We start from the raw sequence: 20,734 nt of genomic DNA on the forward strand, positions 1-20,734 counted from the left end.
GATTGTATTTTATTAATTACTTCTCTTTTAAAATAACGAAGAGGTAACCCAACTAACCACGCCACGTATAAAAATGTGCAACATAATTCTGTCATGACAATGTTTATGTTGATCCCCCTGTTACTGCTATCGTGGCATGACAGGCATGTTTGTAACCCATCTTGCACAACAAAAATAAAGAATATATAATTTCGAGGCATGCTATCACCAATTTATGTTGCCCTTTTGCCATACCAGTCCTCACACCCTTACAGTAATACTACTGCTTACTTATCACCTGGCATGCCCAGTGGTACCCTACACGTTGCTAAGCTTGTTGCATACTACCTTGATGCCTCACATTCAGGGACACACGTAGACATTTACTGTACCTGCTCATTCCAGGTTCATTTGTTAAGCCTTGTTTAGAAATGTATTAATTAAGCCTGTTATTTAACACTCAAACGACTATATCTTGAATTGTTACTTCTTTTAATTTAAAAATATATGCAAACCCAACATGTCATGATATTGTTTTGCTATGACCATGAAAACCGAGCCTGCTGATGCTGTTGTGGTGATACAGGCACTGTTGTACCTACCTGCATATCAAAAATAAAGAATTATAAAAAAAAAAAATGTTTAAAGCGAACCGCTTAAAAATGGCAATAGCTCTATTATAGGGTTTCCTTGTGTTTATGGATAATGCTGCCTGTGCCAGTTTCTTGCCATGGGTCAATAGATGGGTCAGTCCAGGATTAAGTTGTTGAATTCCAGAGTGTGAGTTGGGTACTTGTTGACAGATAGGTTAAGAGTGAAGAATTCCTGAAATTTGCAACGAGATAAGGCATCGGTGGCAGAGTTAATGTAGCCTGGTATATGTTCGTAGAAGAAAAAAAACTGGTAAAACATTGGCTTAAGGATAGAGTACAACTAGTTGTCATTAATGGTAAATTTTCAGGCTGGACAATAGTGGTGTTTTGGGACCACTTCTATTTAACATATTTATAAATTATCTTGAAATAGGCATATTAAATTTAATGTAGAGAAATGCAAAGTTATGCACTTCGGGGTTAAGAATGCACAAGCAACTTACACCCTAAATGGTAGTGAACTAGGGATAACCACACACGAGAAGGATTTGGGAATTGTTATAGACAACAAACTAGGCAGCAATATGCAATGTCAATCTGCAGATGCTAAGGCCAGTAAGGTTTTGTCATGTATAAATAGGGTCATAAATTCTCGGGATGAAAATATAATTTTGCCTCTTTATAAATCTCTGGTAAGACCACACCTTGAATATGCTGTGCAATTTTGGGCGCCTATTCTAAAGAAAGATATCATGGCACTAGAAAAAGTCCAGAGACGAGCTACAAAATTTATAAAAGGAATGGAGCATTTTAGTTATGAAGAAAGGTTAAAAAATTAAATCTGTTTAGTTTGGAAAAACGGCACCTGAGAGGGGATATGATAACATTACAAATACATTTGTGGCCAGTTCAAGCATTTATCTGGAAATCTATTCATAAACAGGGCTATACATAGGACACAAGGTCACAAATTTAGGCTGGAAGAAAGGAGATTTAATCTAAGGCAAAGAAAAGTTTTTTTTTTTAACAGTAAGAGCAATAAGGATATGGAATTCTCTTCCTGAAGAGGTGGTTTTGTCAGAGTCATTACAGATGTTTAAACTGCAATTGGATAAATACTTGCAAAAACATAACATACAGGGATATAATTTCTAATTAGTGGGGTAATAGCTGCTTGATCCAAGGAGACATCTGACTGCTATTTTGGGGTCAAGAAGGAATTTTTTCCTAGTTTGTGGCAAAATTGGAAGAGCTTCAGACTAGGTTTTTTGCCTCCTTTTGGATCAACAGCAAAAACATATATGTGAGGAAGGCTGAACTTGATGGACGCAAGTCTCTTTTCAGCTTTGTAACTATGTAACTATGGTATATGGCAGCCAACCAGGTCAGCAAACTAACCTCATAATGGTCAATGAAGATGAACGACCCTTATTAATTATTTCACAGGCCGCCATGTTGTCGGCATAACATTTAACTGCCATTCCTGACCAGGATTTTCCCCATGTAAATGCAGCCGCTACTACCGGGTAGATTTTGAATAGAGCAGACGTTTTGCGAAAAGAAGGCAGTTCGAGCGTCTCTTTCGGCCAGTAATCTCTCAACCAGTGATTTTTGTAAATTGCTGCGAACCTGGGTTTAACAGCTGCATCTTTCCAAAAGACTGGGGATTGGTCGGAAACTGAAGGAATGAACATTGAGATCCCATACCAGTGTGCAAGGAACTCTTGCACATGACCAGATCTGCTCTAGCCAGAGTATCTAAACCAATAGTACTGCCATCAGGCAGACCTGGTCATAGGCCTAGAAGTCTAGATATAAAAGATCTCCCCTGCGGAATGATACGCATGGCAAAGTTTATTAACCCCAATAAATATTGTAGGTCTTTTCGTGTGCAAGTCCCTCATTTTAGGAACTTGTCCAATTCTTCCCGAATGCGTAGAAGTTTATCCTCGGGGAGACTTGACTGCATGGAATTGGTGGTGGGTTCAGTGGTTTTGCCTTGGGAAAGTGGAAAGCCTAGAGTTGAAAATAGTGCTGTTGTGCTTTTTAAGCTTAGAGGAGTGCTACTACTATCTTCCACCATTAGAAAATTGTCCAGGTAGTGTATAACCGTGGGACACCTAGCGATGCTAAGGAGAAGCCAGCAAACAGTCTCGACAAACGTGTCAAAGGTTTTTGGGCTACTTTTTGCACCGAAAGTGAGTCTGGTAGCGAAATAATATTTCTCTCTCCACTTAACCCCGTGAACATGCCATAACGAGGGATGAATAGGTAGTAACTTTAATGCATTGGTGATATCGGTCTTACTAAGCCATTCAGCTCTATCAGCCTTCATGACTGCATGTATAGCATTATCCACAGTGGTGTAATGTAGAGAGAATTCAGAAGATGCATTACTGCATTAAAATTGTTACAGACTCGTGCCTTCCCCAAGAAAACAATGGGAGCTTATCTTGTAAGCCGCGCTGGTCAGGCTTGCTAGACCTAACTGATTGATTTGAATGTGCGGAGGGGTCTGCTTCTGAGGGGCAATTGGTGGTATGGGAGGTGGGTGAGCAGACCGCACAAGACGGGGGAACCAAACCTGCAAAATGTCTGCAATAGAGCTCTGTATCTAACTGGCTGCAGTCGATACAGATGTTAAATTGGGCCAGGGCTGCTGCTTTTGCTGACATAAAACCTCCGTACTTATGGCTCAAGTCCACCAATTTTTGCATGTAGTGGTAAGTTCTTCATGGGGCTGTGGATAAACAGAACATACAACTTCCCTATATAGACCGAAGACTAGGACAAACTCAGGGGTGGTGAGTTTTTTGTTTAGTTGTGGGTCTCTAGTCTCCATTACAACAGCTAAGTCGCCGTAATTGCACGTTCTGATTTTGACAACATCCTGTGAAGCGATTAACTGAGAAATTAGATTTACGTCTTCTTCTACGTCCCATCTTGAATACGCTTGCGGAGAGCCGGGAGGACCATGTGTGCTGGGGTAATGACCAGGGACGTTTTAGCCGCGAGGCAAACAAGGCATTTGCCTTGGACGGCATTTTCCAGGGGGCGGCAAAAAAAGCCACCCCCAAATGCCCAGGGCAAATGTCTTGTTAGCCTTGCTGCTAACTGACATGCCGGTCGAGCTGCTGGGTGGGCGGCGCTGGCGAGGGAGCACTTTCCCCTGAGCTGTCTGCTCAGCTCCCTTGCGCGCCGCCCGCAGAGTGATGCTGGGAGACGGAATATGACAATCCAAAGCAAAAAAGCGATCTACCCCGTGGCAGGTGAGGCCCTGCTGGTTGCCAATCGTCAGGAGATAGGCTCTATCTATAATTTGGGCAGTGGGGTTTGAGCCACTAACGTGGTGGTGGGGTTTGGCCTCTCAGTGACAGTAAAAGATTCAAAACATGTGGCCATGACAGGTGAGGCCCTAACTATAAACCCAATAGGTGGGTGAATGCGAGGCTCTAACTCTGATTTGGGCCGAAGGGCGAAATTTACGTGTTAAGATTGGGGAGTTGGCCTCGCGGCTATTATAATTGTATCTAAGGCCAGCACCTGACCCTGAGCAGCCAGTTCTCTGACCCTGGATGGGGGCTTGATGCAGGGAAGATATGAACATAATTGTGAAACGTACCTAGCCAACCACAAACTGTGATTCCATGAAACAAAAGATTCTCTATGAGACCTAAAACATAAATAAAAGCCAAATAAGCAGGCCCGGACTGGCCATCGGGCATACCGGGCAAATGCCCGGTGGGCCGCGATGGCCGTGGGGCCGAGGCCGGCAGGGGAGATCACAAGATCTCCCTCATCGGCCTGGAGACACTGTTAAAGGCGGCCGCCCGGGGCTGAGGAGTGAGGGAAGCAGGAGAGAGAACCGGCGGAGCTCTATCCAGCAGCTCCGTCGGGTCCTCCCGCGAGGTCTGAGCGTTGCCGCGGTTACCGCGGCAACGCTCAGATCTCGCGAGAGTGAACTCTAGCCTGCAGGTCAGAGTTCACTCTCACCACTGGACCACCAGGGAAGGAAGCTGCAGAAAGGAAGGAAGGAAGGAAGCATGGCTGCCTTAATGGCACCACGGCACCCCCCCCCCCCCCCCGCCCTCCCAGGCTAAAGGTTAGAAGGGAGGGGAGGGGGGGATATCACTTTTTTATTTTTATTAACAAAACAAATATTTACATTTAAATAAAAAATCACACTAACAGCCCCCTCACACACACAGCACCCTCAGACACACACATCACCCCCAGACACATACATCACCCCCAGACACACACATCACCCCCAGACACACACACAGCACTCAGACACACAGCACCCAGACACACACAGCACTCACACACACACACAGCACCCAGACACACACACAGCACCCAGACACACACAGCACCCAGACACACACAGCACCCAGACACACAGCACTCAGACAAACAGCACCCAGACACACACAGCACTCAGACACACACAGCACCCTCAGACACACACAGCACCCCCAGACACACACAGCACCTCCAGACACACACAGCACCCCCAGACACACACAGCACCCCCAGACACACACACAGCACCCAGACACACACACAGCACCCAGACACACACAGCACCCAGACACACACAGCACCCAGACACACACAGCACTCAGACACACACAGCACCCTCAGACACACCACAGCACCCTTGCGCTCACACACACATACACACACACACATATATATATATATATATATATATACACACACATATATTTTCTTTGTCTTATATATATATATATATAAAATAACCCTCAGTGAGTTAACAGACAAAGAAAATTAGAAACCTAGAATGTGACGGCAGATAAAAACACCCTCACACACAGCACCCCTCTTACATACACACACACTGCGCCCCTCACACATACAATACGTCCAAATATATATATATATATATACACACACACACACTACAGCACCCCTCACACTGCACCACTACACACATTACGCTCCAGATACACGCTAGATCCCTTACCCTATATGCACTCTTAATCCTCTATACACACACACACACACACACACAATCTCCTATACACACTCTGGGTCCTTTACACACTCGATCTCCTACACACACACACTGCACCACCTACACACACACTACATTCCTTGTCAGCAAACACATACAACATTCTCTAAACACACCCTCTCTACAACCCCTACACACACTACGTCACCTATACACACACACTACAGCCCGTATACACACTCGCTACATCCCCTATAACACTATGCTCCCTATACACACACTCTCTACAGCCCATAGCTACACATGAAAAGAGGGCTTTCATTTGACATCAAATATTTAGCTATGAAACATAATTTAATATAAATGAAATATAAAAAAAATGGAAGAAAATAAGAAATTTTTTAATTTTTTTAGTTCTACTTGACATTTTAACTGTAAATGTTATAATACTGTTTGCTTTTACTGCAATAAAATACACATATTTGTATTCAGTGTTGTCTCACGTGTACAACTGTATCCCCTATTTACAGGTTTTATGGTGCTTTGGGAAGTTACAGGGTCAAATATAGCATGTTAAATTTTTCTGTTTTTTTCACATTGAAATTCGCCAGATTGGTTACGTTGCCTTTGAGAAGGTATGGTAGCCCAGGAATGAGAATTGCCCCCATGATGGCATACCATTTGAAATAGTAGACAACCCAAGGTATTGTACCATACTGTCTCAAAGGCAATGTAACAAATCTGGCGAATTCCAATGTGAAAAAACTGAAATGCAAGCCTTATATTTGACTCTGTAACTTTTGAAAACACCATAAAACATGAGTTGTACTGTTATACTCAGGAGACTTCGCTGAACACAAATATTAGTGTTTCAAAACAGTAAAACGTATCACAACAATTATACCGTCAGTGTAAGGGCCATTTATGTGTGAAAAATGCATTTTACTGTTTTGAAACACTAATATTTGTGTTCAGTTAAGTCTCGCGAGTAAAACAGTACCCCCCATGTACAGGTTTTATGGTGTCTTGGAAAGTTACAGAGTTAAATATAGTGCTAGCAAATTAAATTCCCTGGACTTTCTGCCTGGGTTGTCAGGCAGGTCCCGTAAGTTGTAATTAATAAAATGACCTAATTATGTAAAAATATGACATAAATATATATGTAGAATTAATATATAAATATATATATATATATATTTATATGTATTAAGGACGTTTGGCCTGTATTTGTAGGGGGAGGGGGTTAATTTATTTCCATCCCCTATATAAGGGACACCCCTAACCTGACTTATATCGCTTGAGGTCAGCATCAGAATGATTTCCACTTCCGGGTCATCCAGACGCCATTTTACCTGATTACTGCATGAGGTTTTCTAAGCTGAGCTGTGTCATGAATCCAGCCACAGGCTTTTCCGGCCTACCACCTTCTTTTTTCAATCCATCGCCGTGGATGGTGTCCAAGTGACTCACAAACCATAAGTCGACCTACCCGTTACGCCAGGCATCAGTCCCACGGCACCATGCACGGGTCAGGTCCTCACTTTACGGCTGCATTTTGTCTAAGTCTGTTCTAAAACCATTGCATGTTCATGCATATCATTCGTTTAAACCACCTACCGGTCTTTGGGTGTACGACAGGCTTCTTAGACATTATCGGATTTCATGTACAAACCAACGAACCACTGCATTTTCGCCTACACACTGACCCCTACCGGTCATTCGGTGTACTACAGGCTTCTCAGACATTATTGCATTTCATGTACAAACCAACGAACCACCGCATTTTTCACCTACACACTGACCCCTACCGGTCATTCGGTGTACTACAGGCTTCTTAGACATTATCGCATTTCATGTACAAATCAACGAACCACTGCATTTGCGCCTACACACTGATCCCTACTGGTCATTCGGTGTACTACAGGCTTCTCAGACATTATTGCATTTCATGTACAAACCAACAAACCACTGCATTTTTCACCTACACACTGACCCCTATCGGTCATTTGGTGTACTACAGGCTTCTTAGACGTTTTTGCTTTTCATGTACAAAACAATAAACCACTGCATTTTCACCTACACACTGACCCCTACCGGTCATTCAGAGTACTACAGGCTTCTCAGACATTATTGCATTTCATGTACAAACCAACGAACCACTGCATTTGCGCCTACACACTGATCCCTTCCGGTCATTCGGTGTACTACAGGCTTCTCAGACATTATTGCATTTCATGTACAAACCAACGAACCACGGCATTTTCGCCTACATGCTGACCCCTACCGGTCAATCGGTATACTACAGGCTTCTCAGACTTTATTTCACTTCATAAGCAAACAAACTAACTACAGCATTTTCGCTTTTATACTGACTGTCAAATGGTAGGATTAAAGGGTATTTTTACCATACAATCAGCATTTCTGACCCCTACTGGTCAACAGCAAAACTGTCTTCACATGTCATATACAATTTACCAGCCAATATAAATTACACATAAGATTGTTTTAAACATAACCATAAACCATAAATTAAAATCCAGTAGGGGCTCAACTTCAGGTTTAATTCACAATAATTTACATTTCACATCAAGACCAACAGTGGTTCTATCAACACTGCCACCTACAGGTCTGTCAAGTACATTGGCAATTTTCATGGGGTTTTACAAACACCAAAACACTGACACCTATAGGTCAATAGACAAACAACATTTCACATACCAATCAGTATCCAACTAAACTGCCACCTATAGGGCACTCGGCAGATCTCCATGTTCACTGACCCCTACCATTCAATAAGACATACACAAATTCACATAGCAAGTACTATATCAAACATCTGGTATAAATACATATATTATTACACAGTAGCAGACGCATCTGTAGATACGTAACTGGTAATATAGTTCACATACATTTTTCACAGCACGATGCTCACACAACTGACTTTCCCCTAGCAAGGGGACATACAACATACAAGGTGGGGACAGACCACTTTTTCACATGTACATACGGCACTTAATGGGTTAAGATTGATACATATTTAACCAGTATGGCTACGATGTTTAATATTTACACATCATGGCACTTTACTTTTCACATATACTGTACGTATTAAGATAAGCTTGGTCTATGCCATATTTCCTTATGCCATACGGTTTTATCCATTCAGGTTACAGTTACTACTAAAAAATCTATACGGATTGTCAGGTTCAATACCATACTACCAGGTACATACACCTGCTCATGTAGTTATCCAGCTCTTACCTTCCCTGGAATAGTAATAGTGTACTGGCAATTAGGGTTCTAGGGCCCAATAGGTATTACCCCCTTTTTTCTCTGCATTATGCTTCGGTTAGTGGTCCCGCGAGGCCACTCGTGAGCTAGCTGCCTCGTATTGTATCATAGAGAGGGCCTCACCTGTCACTCCCCTTCCTATTTTCTGGTTACTGTCACCGAGAGGCCAACATCCTGCCACAACGTTCGGTGTCCACACAAAATCCCCTTGCGCCAAGCATAGATAGAGCCTCTCAAGCCACTTGGCAACTAGCAGGGCCTCACCAGTCACCAAAAAACACCAAGCCTAATCGTTTCGCCTTACAGCTTAGTTAGCAAGCCAGTACAAGACCCCTGGGTACAAATAATAATTGCAATCTTTATTGTTATTTAAGTATTTCTCAAAAAGATGCTGAAGAATCACCTCTTCCTAGCACCCCGGCTTATGACAGACTGGCAATCTCGAGTCGGTCACCACAGCCCTCACAAGGCTGGGCCTCACGCTACTGTACAACCAGCACCAACCGAAACTCGGTTACCTGGTACAATCAATTCTTATGACACACAAGACGTTAACTCTGCACGTATGATCCCAGCACATTGGGGAAGCAAGGCATATATATGTATGATGATGTATCTGTGATGGTCAGATTCAGGGATTCCAGGTAAATCAGGAACTGACCATCCCTTGGTTGGGTTGGCATTTGGAATATGTAGAGATGTTTATTTGTGCAGGTACGCATACAGAAGGGATTTTGTCCCAAACAAATGGAATAGCACTCTCAGGCTCCAGCACCTCTGAACTACCAGAGACAATTGATATGTGTAGTTGCATTGCATATAGACTGTTGCATATATGTTCAAATGGTTCAGGGCACATGATAAACCATGTGTCCCAATACAACTTACAAATAACGTACTCACCATCTGTACACACCAATGCATTTTCAACACTCCTGACTCATCACCCTTCCAGACTTGTAGTAGATTTACTAAAGCTCTGGAGCTTCAAAGGGCTCCCTTACAGGTATCATAAATACACCTTCAAGGAATATAGCATGCCCTCACTTACAGTCAGCACAACAGAACCATTGGCTGTAAACACACTCATAGCCAAGATTTGCAGAGGGGTCTTCCAATCTCCACCATTTACAGCATGGCACCAAACACAAACACATTGGTATTATCACAAGGAAATCTTCCCTTAAACAAAGACTAACCATAGACTTATTGGCACCACACACCTCCGCTACCCCAAGTCTCAACTCCCTCATACCCTCCGAGGAGTTTCCTTACTATACAACACCATTGATCTACCTTTACAGCTATCACTCAAGCATGGGTTGAAGCTTGGTTAAGTAAGATCAATATCATCAACGCAGTAAACGGCTACCATCTACCCTACACACTGGCACTTACATGGCATAAAATGGGCAATCCTTTCCCCGCTCAACTTTCGGGCTACAGATTAGCCTACTATCGATATTCGCAGATACTCTATTTATTTATTTATTATTTATTAAAAATTCTTAAGAAACGCAGTCTTATTACCCATAGGGTCTCGATGCGCATACCAGCAATAAAACAGACAAAACAATATCCAGCAAACAACAGCATTATAATCACATGCATTTGAACCAGGTTAAAAGTTTCATGTCATCCCATACGCCTGAGCAAATAAAACTGTTTTTAAGCTCCGGCGAAACTTCAGTAGATCATTCTCAAGTCTTAATGTCAGAGGCAGGGAGTTCCAAAATTGCGCTCCCTGAACATCACTCGTTCTCCCTCCGCACTTTTTCTTTTTAAAATTTGGAATCTTCAATAAGGCTAAATCAGCCGATCTCTGTGCTGGTTCCACCACCTCAGCCCCTTTGGGGGATCTACCCCATTGTAGCAGCTGCTGTGGCATGGGGTAAATCATGGTCAGGGTCATTAATCCGTTGTTACTCAGACAACTAGGCACATGTCATTTCAACAACAAACGCCACTACTCATCCTTCAGGTCATGATATTTCTGGGAAACTCACTTGGTTGGCAACTTATCACATTTCTTTTACTTTCATGTACCAGGCGGGGGTAGACATCCCTGCCGACAATTGTCTCATTTATATTCCAGGCATGTTCATCATACGCTTCCTACAGCCGCCCATACAGTCACGGCCACTCTTTCGTTCCAGAGACAAAATCATGGATTAGATATACTCATGCAGCATAGCATGCACTATCCCACCTAGCACTTTCGTCCCATACTTGTAGAACGCATAACACAGCTTTTCACCTAGCTAAAAGAATCTCATTGGAACACGACATAGCTCAACCTGTGTTATAACATTTCTCCTAGGTTTTGCTTCTTTTTTCCACCTTAAACTATCTTACACACCATTAATTATATATTTTACAGGCATTCAACAACACAGGATAACCTATGGCCAAAACTACCATAACTTCATGCTATCATACCAGACAAGAATATACTCAGAGGTTTTCAGGAATCCGTTCCCCCACGTTTCTCTCAGAGTTTACCAATAGCCATCCAACTTTTCATCCTTACCGGACCTATTAAATCTACAACCATTCAATTATACTACCAAGTCGGCCATTACCAGCAATGCACATTGCCTTTTATGCCTTTCTCAGGCCAGAGAATCCACTACCATCACCACCACTCAGACAGATCATTGTCTTTAACGATCCCACGTACGTAAACACATATATCATTACCTATTGGCTCTACCACATTCCGAAACTGTGGTGGAATCTCAGTAAAAATAAATTTACTAGGACAAGATTGACACATGGTATGTGCACTTGCATATGTTGATGTATCGGTCGGTTGGTTGCACGTGGCAACGATACAATCAGTAGTGTAAGGAGCATGTGTAGGAATACAGGATATGCGAGTATTTCCCCTCCTCCATTGTGCTGGGCAAGCCATGTGGTCAAACAGGAATTTAGTCTCTATTCGGTTGATGGATAAGAGTATGTGTAGGTTGAACTGATTATGGGAGGAGCTACATGCCTATATAAGGGACCTACACTGTATGATCAGGGCTCAGACTTTGCTGTTTTTTGGTGACATTAGTCCCTCTGAGTCCCGGTCGGTGAATCGAATAAAGAATATCTTCCTTCCTGAAGAAACCTGTGTCCACTTCTCTGTGCTTGGCTTCCGTCAGTTTCTCCGGTATCATTTGGTGCAATTGGCCGGGAAGCTCATCGTTCAACGGTAGCTGAGAAGCAGAGGCGTGAGACGGTCTATCTTTGCCCACGCTCTCTACGGCTGCACCCCTGAACTTCTGCGTGGACCTCCCTTCGTCTCAGCACCACTGGTCTGTTGTCCAGGAGATCATCGGCCTCTACGTAGTAAGTGCTGGGGTGTCCCCGTCGATGAGTGTGAACTCAGGTCCAGGAACGAGGAGGTAAGACGACCACTGTTTTAGACGGTGGACCCACTAGGGGTATTGGATACCAATTGTGCGGTAGGCCCATAAGGGGTTATTTGTGTATGGAATCTGCCCCCTCCAGTGGAGGGAAGGAGCGAAGGTGCACCGCTCAATTAAACGCCCTGTAGTCAGCCTGTTTAATTTTGGTTTGGAGTCAGGCTGGGTTCTGTGTAAATAGCCCAAGCCGGACACCGGTGTCTTGTCTAGACTAGCGTTCTAGGGTGTATATTACGTTTGCTAGGTCGGAGGGACCGGGAGACTAAGCGGCGTCTGTGTAAATTCGGTTCGCTAGATCTCAACCTATCTTGGCTAAGTGGGAAGGCGTGTAAATTTGGAACCCACTAGATTTTTGATAGAGTATATAGACTAAGAGGGTGCTGTTGTAAATTCCGCCCTCTAGTTCGCTATATGTGGTGCTTGGGCAGCGTGGCTAACCAAAACGGATGTAAATAGTTTTAGGTAGTCCATCGAGGTACTGGCCAATAGATTAGTTGGGAATTGTAAATGTGTTAAAGATTGTTGTAGTAGCGTGTATATCTTGCTAGATAGCGTGAGCTCTGCCGTCTAGCGAGAGTGTGAATAGTGTGTAACTGTATTATAGCGCACGGTACCATAACCATGTATAATTACTGATACTGTAAATAACTACTAATAACTGTCGTCTATGTTGTATGTTTAACACAATAACCACTACTAATTGAACTGTGACTTTAAATTGTACTCTAACCAATGCTAACCGTACTATAACTATTGTTTGTAAAGACGATGTTACTGGGGTATGTTATAGACGGGTAATTCGGATATAGGGAATTATAGCGTGGGTGACTGTATAGTTTCGCCAAGAGGCGCAGTAATAGTTATTTAGTGACTGGTGTAACAGCTGTGTGTGTACGGGAATTCCCTGAGTGTTTTGTTGTGTGCGTTTCGCTTAGTAACTGTACCACGTGGTGCTGTTGCCGAGGGAACGGGTGTGACCGTTGGAAGTGTATTTGTTTGGTTTCTGTTGGAGACGACGCTTCATTGTTAGTATGGGTGCGTCAGATTCAACGATTATGGATCCCTTAGGATGTATGTTGAAAAACTTTAAAAAGGGATACACTGTGTATGATTTTGGGGTAAAAATGTCTCCAACACGCCTAACTACTTTATGTAGTAGGGAATGGCCTACTTTGGTGGCTGCATGGCCACCACGTGGCAGTTTGGATCCTAATCTGGTACAGCGTGTACACATGGCTGTATCAGGTAGGCCTAAACTTTACGGCCAGTTTCCGTATATTGACTGTTGGAAGCAGGCCGTAAATGACTTGCCAAAATGGATCCGGGTATGCCACGAGGAACAATGTCGCCTCATGGTGGCCAGAACTCGCTTGTCCACTAAGGCCGTAATCACGCCCATTTTGGACACGCCTCCTGAGTCCGAGATCCCCATGCCGCCCCCTTACTCCTCCTCCACCGGAAGAGGAAGAGGAGGTGCTGTTGGTAACGCTACTCCCCTTGCCCCGTTGTCCCCACCTACCCCCTCCTCTAGTTCAGAGCCCAGCCCTCTTGTTTTAAACCCTCCCCTTCCGGTACCTACCTCCGTTAACCCCACCTATCCAGATTTGACGTCAAATCTAGTTCCTGGTCAGGCTCGTCCTAGCCTGGCCTGGAATATTTTACTCACTGATCTCCCCCTCAGTAAAGCGTCCCCTTCCCCTTGTCTTACTACCCCTCGACCGGAACCCCTAACTGACGTTTCTAAACGAAGCCCCATACTAACCCGACAACTGACCGGTACCCTCCAACCCCGACATTATCAAATGCCTCTCCGACTGACACCAGGCCCGACACACATTGACGGTGACGGCCAGTTACAACACGCTGATCCTGTATTCGTCTATGTTCCCTTCACTACTACTGATCTATTTAACTGGAAGACCCATAACTCCTCATACACCGATAAACCTCAAGCCATGACGGATTTGTTTACCTCCATAGTCCAGACACATAATCCCACTTGGGCTGATTGCCAGCAACTGCTTATGACATTGTTTAACAACGAGGAAAGGACACGGATAAACCAAGCGGCAATTAAAGCGCTGGAAGAAGTGACCCGTACATAAAATCAGGCCAATCCAGCAGCATGGGCCGCAGCACATTATCCAAATACTGATCCGGAGTGGAATGTCAATGGCGCAGATATGGCCCATTTAAAAGCATACAGGGACGCTATTATTGTTGGCATGAAAGCCGGAGGAAAAAAGGCGATTAATATGTCTAAGATGGCTGAGGTATTGCAGAAATGTGATGAATCGCCCAGTGCCTTTTATGACTGATTATTGGAGGCATACCGGTTGTATACCCCCTTTAATCCAGAGGCTCCTGAGAATTCCCGAATGGTTAACTCTGCCTTTGTCAGCCAAGCCTACGGAGATATAAAGCGCAAGCTACAGAAGTTAGAAGGGTTTGTAGGGATGTCCATAACCCAACTAATGGAAATAGCAAATAAGGTCTATATGAATAGGGAGACAGAGACGAAGAAGGAGGAAGAGCGAAAGATGCGAAGGAAAGCGGATATGCTAGCGGTAGCTATCGCAGGCATAGATAGAAGGGAAAAGGAAGCATATAGGGGAACGGATAAAGGCGAGAATAAGTGGAATAGGGAGCCTTTGAGTAGGAACCAATACGCGTACTGTAGGGAAGAAGGGCATTGGAGAAGTGAGTGTCCACGGAGGGAACAATATGAGAGAGACAGACCTAGGGCAGGGTATAGTAATAATTATAGAGGCAGAGCGAGAGGAAGAGGAGGCCCTGGAGGAAATAGTGGGAATAATAGAGGAAGTGTTAGTGGAGATAGATATTACCCAGCAGCGCAGAGACCCCGAGAGAGAGGATAGGGACTTTGTGGGTTTGGCTGACACAGTCATGGAAGACTATTGATACCGACCGGGCTCCATCCCCCTTGGCTGAGCGGAGCCTATGGTCGATGTAGCAATAGGGGGGAAAAGGAGTTCTTTCATGATTGACACTGGTGCTGAACATTCGGTGGTGACTGACCTAGTCGCTCCTCCTTCAGGAAGAACTATCATCGTAATAGGAGCAACTGGAAGGAGTGCCGCTAAACCGGTTCTTAAAAGTTCACTCTGTACATTGGGAGGCCACATAGTGAAACACCAGTTCCTTTATATGCCTGAATGTCCAGTCCAACTGCTAGGACGTGATTTGTTGTCGAAATTACAAGCACAGATAACATTTCTACCTAACGGAACAACATCTTTGAAGTTCAATGGACCCTCAGGTATAATGACAATATCTGTACCAAAGGAAGAAGAGTGGCGACTTTATACAGTGTTGACTAGCCAAAACCCTAAGAGTGATGAATCCTTGTTCAATATACCAGGAGTGTGGGCAGAGAATAACCCACCAGGACTTGCTCGTAATATCCCACCAATTCGTATCGAACTAAAGCTTGGGGTTTATCCAGTAAGCCTGAGACAATATCACATTCCACAAAAGGTCAAGAAGAACATACAATCTTATTTGGATAAGTTCATAAGGTATGTGTCACGACAGTGACCCCTTCTCGCAGAGTGTAACCTAACTATAGAACGTATACCGGACCTTAGAATGGCCGGACTCACGTTAGAGTAGTCAAATGGGATAGCCAGAGGTCAAGGGATAACAGAAGACGGGATAACGATAAGCAAGCCAAAGTACAGGGAACCAGAGAGTAGAGTAGTCGAATAGAGAAGCCAAAAGTCAAATACCAGGGTAGAATACAAATATCACAGAAAGTAGCACTAGGGGAACCAGCAAGAACCACACTAGGGCGTCTTACTGCTGTCAGGGCAGCCCTTTTATAGTGTGGTGTGTGTAGCCTTAAAACCACGCCCCCAAAAGGTCCGGGGGCGTGGCCGCGTCAGCACCTTGTCGGCTTCAAGCCGACGGCAGTGGCGCGCATGCGCCGAACCTAGAAATTTCGAGCTGAGTGAGCGGCCGGCGTCAGAAGTGCCGTGCCGCTCAGTGAAGGAGGACGCTGTGCTGCGTGGGTCCGAGGAGGTCAGGTAAGGTATCGTGACAGTATGGTATCCTAAAATTCTGTACTTCCCCCTGGAACACCCCATTGTTGCCTGTTCAAAAGCCCGGTACAGATGAGTATCGCCCTGTGCAGGACTTGAGAGCAGTCAATGATGCGGTAGTAAGTATACATCCAGTTGTGCCCAATCCATATAACCTGCTTGCTTTAATTCCGGGCGGGGCTACCTACTTCACAGTTTTGGATCTCAAAGATGCCTTCTTTTGCCAACGAATTGCTGCGGAAAGCCAGTGTATCTTTGCATTCCAATGGGAAAATGCTGTAACGGGCTCGAAACGCCAGATGACTTGGACAAGATTGCCCCAAGGGTTTAAGAATTCACCTACCCTATTTGGATCAGCTTTAAGTCAAGACTTACTGGATTTCAAGTCCATCCCAGGAGAATGTGTACTATTACAATACGTAGATGATTTGTTGATAGCGGCAGTTACAAGAGAGATATGTCAGCAAGCAACACATGATCTACTGCACATTCTTTGGAAGGCAGGATACAAGGTGTCCAGGAAGAAAGCCCAGTTGTGTCAGCCAACTGTCAAGTATCTGGGATTCCATATCTCTGAAGGTCAAAGGATAATGGGGCCAGAGAGAAAAGAAGCTGTATGCCAAATACCAATACCCAAGAATAGAAGACAAGTGCGAGAGTTCTTGGGGGCAGCAGGCTTCTGTAGGATATGGATTCCCAGTTATGCGATATTGGCGAAACCTCTTTATGTGGCTATAAAAGGTACAGAACACGATCCCTTCCTGTGGACCCCCGAACAGCAAAAGGCATTTGAAGATGTAAAGAAGGCATTGATGAGCATTAGGTCTACCTGATCATACACGCCCATTCTACTTATATGTACACGAGCAAAGAAGAATGGCTGTGGGAGTATTGACACAGTACTTGGGATCATGGCAACGACCTGTTGCATATATGTCCAAACAACTGGATGCAGTGGCCAGTGGTCTTCCACCTTGTCTAAGAGCTGTAGTCCGGCACGCAGTACAGACGTTGCTAGACTATAAAGGCAATCATTGGTTTAGTAATAGCCGCATGACTAAGTATCAAGCTATGTTATGTGAAAACCCAAGAGTGCATCTAGAGACTGTTAATACCTTGAATCCAGCTACCCTTTTGCCACAACCTACTGAGAGTCAACATGATTGCCTGGAGGTGATGGATGAAGTGTTTTCAAGTAGACCGGACCTTTGTGATTTTCCCATCCAGAACCCTGATGTCCAGTACTATACGGACGGCAGTAGTTATGTGAAAGAAGGGATTCACTATGCAGGATATGCAGTGACAACCATAGACAAGGTGATAGAAGCTCGGCCATTGTCAAAAGGAACATCGGCACAGAAGGCAGAACTAATCGGACTCACACGAGCGTTACAATTGGCTGAAGGTTTGAGGGTGAACATCTACACGGACTCCAAATGTGCGTTTTTAACCACTCATGCCCATGGAGCTTTGTATAAAGAAAGAGGACTACTGAACTCAGAGGGTAAAGAAATCAAGTACACAGCTGAGATATTACAACTACTGGAAGCCGTGTGGGAACCGAAAGAAGTTGGTATCATACATTGTCGAGCGCATCTGAAAAGTGATGGTGATGTAACAAAAGGAAATCGGATGGCAGATAATGCAGCCAAGCGTGCCGCTGAATCAGGGAAACAGGAGTATGTGGAACGTATAGCTGCTCTCATCCCGACCCCTCTGTCTCAATGGACTCTAGTTTATACAGCTCAAGAAGAAGAGTGGTTAAAGACTGAAGCTGGGAAGTACCTGGAGAACAATTGGTATCAGTTAGAAGATGGAAGAATAGTTATTCCAGCATCGCTAGCTGTAGAAATTGTCCAGAATTATCATAACGGGACACATTCCGGAAGAGATAGTATGGAAGAATCTCTTGGGAAGCATTTCTACATACCAAGATTGTCCAACTTGACTCAAGCCATTGTACGAAGATGTGTGATATGTGCCAAGAACAACGCAAGGCAAGGTCCAGTGAAACCACCAGGAGTCCAGTATATGGGAGGACTCCCTATGTCCGATCTCCAAATAGACTAGGTAATGCCTAAATCCGGCGGACATCGCTACCTACTAGTAGTTGTGTGTACCTACTCAGGTTGGGTAGAAGCATGTCCTACTCGTACAGAGAAAGCAGGAGAAGTTGTGCGATTCCTGTTGCGAGAAATAATACCCCGATATGGACTACCATGCTCTATAGGATTGGATAATGGTCCAGCCTTTGTTCACCAATGCCTACAACAACTGACTCATATGCTTGGTATTAAGTGGAAACTTCATACGGCATATAGGCCTCAGAGCTCTGGGAAAGTGGAAAGGATGAACAGAACTATTAAGAACCAATTGGCAAAGATGTGTCAAGAAACTCAACTTAAGTGGAATGTTCTTTTGCCAGTAGCTCTGTTGGGCACTGGTAGTACACCTACCAGAAGGATGGGTCTCTCACCTTTTGAAATTATTTATGGGCGTCCACCTCCCGTACTTGGTATCTTAAGGGGGGATTTAAGTCAGTTGGGAGAAGGAATTACCCGGCAGCAGGTTGTAGAGTTGGGTAAAGCTATGGAGGAGGTACAGAAATGGGTACAAGATAGATTACCTGTGAATATTTATCCACCTGTCCATTGTTATCATCCAGGAGATCAAGTTTGGATAAAGGAGTGGAACAGTGTACCGTTGGGGCCAAAGTGGAGGGGTCCTTGTGTTGTTCTTTTGTCTACCCCTACAGCTATAAAGGTGGCTGAAGTGACTCCGTGGATTCATCACTCCAGGGTTAAACCAGCAGCAGTAGATTCTTGGCAAGCTACACCAGATCCAAAGAATCCCTGCAAGATCCGGTTAAAGCGTGTAACTCAGTCGGAGTGACGAGGAGATATTGGGACTTCAAGAGTAAACAAAGAGATCAGCAAGTAGGTGTTTTGACGGCCATAATAAAGCCTGACCACCTACCCACGTTACATAGCCAGAGTGTCTTGAAGGGACCTCTGTGAAGGGAAGAGAGGACTTGAAGGACTCCATTCCTTGCAGCCCTTACATCCTGGAAGCTGAGGTGCCATCGCACGGACCAAGAATTAGGATAAAGATGTCAGGAGAAATGCATTTGATAATGTGTATATTTGTGTTTTTAATTATTCAGGAATGTAGAGGTACCGACACACCTGGCTGTGAGGTTTGCATTAAGACTACAAAAACAGGTAATCATATTTCCTAGACCCTTATTTGGCATTCACAATATGAGTGTAAAGGATATGTATCTAAGTGTAGATACTTAGGTATAGATTATAGTGTATGCCATTTAGGAGTAGGAGAACCTAAGTGTTTTAGTCCAGAGTATCAACCCCGTACAATTTGGTTGACCCTTCGGAATGGAGACTCACAGGGGACCCTAATAAATAAGATAATACTAGAAACCGTACATTCTTCGGGTGTTATGCTATTTGATGCATGTAAGGCGATATCAAGTGGTAGAAAACCGTGGAATGTATGCGGGGATCTTAAATGGGAAAGAACGTATGGGTCTAATGATAAGTATATTTGCCCCAGTAGTAAGAACAAGTATATAGATCCAAAATGCCCAAATAAGAATTATAATTATTGTCCATATTGGTCTTGTGTAGGGTGGGCAACTTGGGGACAGACAGTAGATAAGGATATGATTGTTACTAAGTTGCCTACCAAACCATATTGTAAGTCTATGGAGTGTAACCCAGTCCATATACTTATTAATAATCCTGAACAGTTTATAGATAGGTTCGGAAACTTATTTGGGTTCCAGATATATGGGACAGGTTTGGATCCTGGGACAATATTATTTATAGGGATAGAGACCGATACTGTGGCAGCCCAGACTCATCAGGTTTTCCATTCTTTCTACGAGGAGATGAGTGTAGAGAATAAGATCCCCCATAATGCTAAGAACTTGTTTATTGATCTAGCCGAGAGTATTGCTGGTAGTCTTAATGTAACCAACTGCTATGTGTGTGGAGGTACTAATATGGGAGACCAATGGCCCTGGGAAGCAAAGGAGGTAATGTATTCCGGTTCTGAGACAATTGAACAGATAACATCTTTTCAAGCTGATTATCAAATGAGTGTTAGAGGTAAATCTGAGTGGCGATTAAAGACCTCCATTATAGGTTATGTTTGCATAGCAAGGAAAGGAATAATGTTTAATACATCTGTAGGAGAATTGACTTGTCTAGGGCAAAAAGCTTATGATGATGATACAAAGAATACAACTTGGTGGTCAGCTTCAAATGTCTCAGAACCACCTAACCCATTTGCAAGTTATACCAATTTAAAGGATGTGTGGTTTGACCTATCTGCTACATCTAGTTGGAAAGCCCCAGCAAATTTGTACTGGATCTGTGGTAAGAAAGCCTA

The sequence above is a fragment of the Pelobates fuscus genome, chromosome 9 (genome assembly GCF_036172605.1).
Source record: "Pelobates fuscus isolate aPelFus1 chromosome 9, aPelFus1.pri, whole genome shotgun sequence".
Taxonomy (NCBI): Eukaryota; Metazoa; Chordata; class Amphibia; order Anura; family Pelobatidae; genus Pelobates; species Pelobates fuscus.